At 73.3% G+C, this 1,102-nt stretch overlaps 1 protein-coding gene across 1 annotated transcript in view; it reads left to right on the top strand.

Moving 5' to 3' along the window:
* The window catches only part of PTPRF (protein tyrosine phosphatase, receptor type F), a 301,064-nt gene that overhangs the window by 245,927 nt on the left and 54,035 nt on the right, over nt 1-1,102 (top strand).

Below are 1,102 nucleotides of genomic sequence, written 5' to 3'. Positions count from 1 at the left end.
AGGCCTGTCCCCCCTTCCCTCGGCGCCCGCAGCGCTGGGCAAGGGGTGATGCTGAGGAAAGGTGCCACCCTTGGCGGGGCAGCCGGGCCAGTGTGGTGCGGGGTGCCCCCCGAGCCCTGAAAGCCGCGCGTCTCCCGGTGCTGGGCGCGATGGTGCCAGGCCCTGCCTGCGGGCTGCCATGCTCCCCCTTGGGTGGTGACGCTTCCCCGGGGCTCGCAGCCCTGCAACCCAGCCGAGGCCAAGCAGACGCGCAGCCCTGGCTGCCTGGGGGTGTCTGCAGGGCCCGTCCCCCGTTCGCGGTCGGCTCCACGGCTTCTAGCCGAGCGGGTGCGGGGGCACCGTCCCCCCACCGCATCCCACGCCTCGGGTCTGCTTCGGGTCAGCCTGGGCGAGGAGCAGCAGTCGCCCGCGCCCTGTTTGCCCCGGGACCAGGGAAGCTCTGAGACCCTCTCGGAGCGGGGCTCCCTCGTCTGACGCAGCGCGAGCCCCCGGGTGATCACGTCAATGCAGAACGCGCTCGGCCGCCGTCGGGATCGATGCCAGGCTGGCCGGGGGGCGTGCTGGAGCACGGCGGCGATTAATCGATCCCTCTCCTGAATGTGTGGCTCCTTTATGCGTGTCAGCGGGGAGCAGAGCGCGCGGGGGGAAACCCGCGGATGAGGGGGAGAGGGGCCCAGCCCGGCCGCCGCGCTGCCAGGGGCTGATTCGTGCAAGTCGACCGGGACGTGCTTTTCCGGGGCCGCGTCTCCCGCAGAAGCAGCCTGAGGCCGTGCTCGGCCGGGGGCTAACGAGGCGCTCCCGGGGCAGGTCAGAGTACGCCGCCCCCCGAGCGCTCCAGCCGGTCTTGCTGATGCTCCGCGGAGAGCAGCCTGCTCCCAGCAGCGCGGCCCCTCGCCGGCTCACGGCAGCGCGGGTCCCGCGGGGGGGAGCGCTCGGCGCTGGTCAGGGCGTCCCGCGGGACAGCGTGCACTTTATCAGAGCTGGGGCCAAGCTGGGCAGCTGAGCGGGCTTCCGGCCTCTTGCAGCGCGTCCCAGGCTTGGGCCGCGGGTGCTGAGTTTGTGGCCGTCCCTGGGGCACCCGTCGGCGGCTCCGTCTCCGGCC

The sequence above is a fragment of the Alligator sinensis genome, unplaced genomic scaffold, assembly GCF_000455745.1.
Source record: "Alligator sinensis unplaced genomic scaffold, ASM45574v1 scaffold781_1, whole genome shotgun sequence".
NCBI lineage: Eukaryota > Metazoa > Chordata > Crocodylia > Alligatoridae > Alligator > Alligator sinensis.
This window is presented reverse-complemented; position numbering and strand designations above follow the sequence as displayed.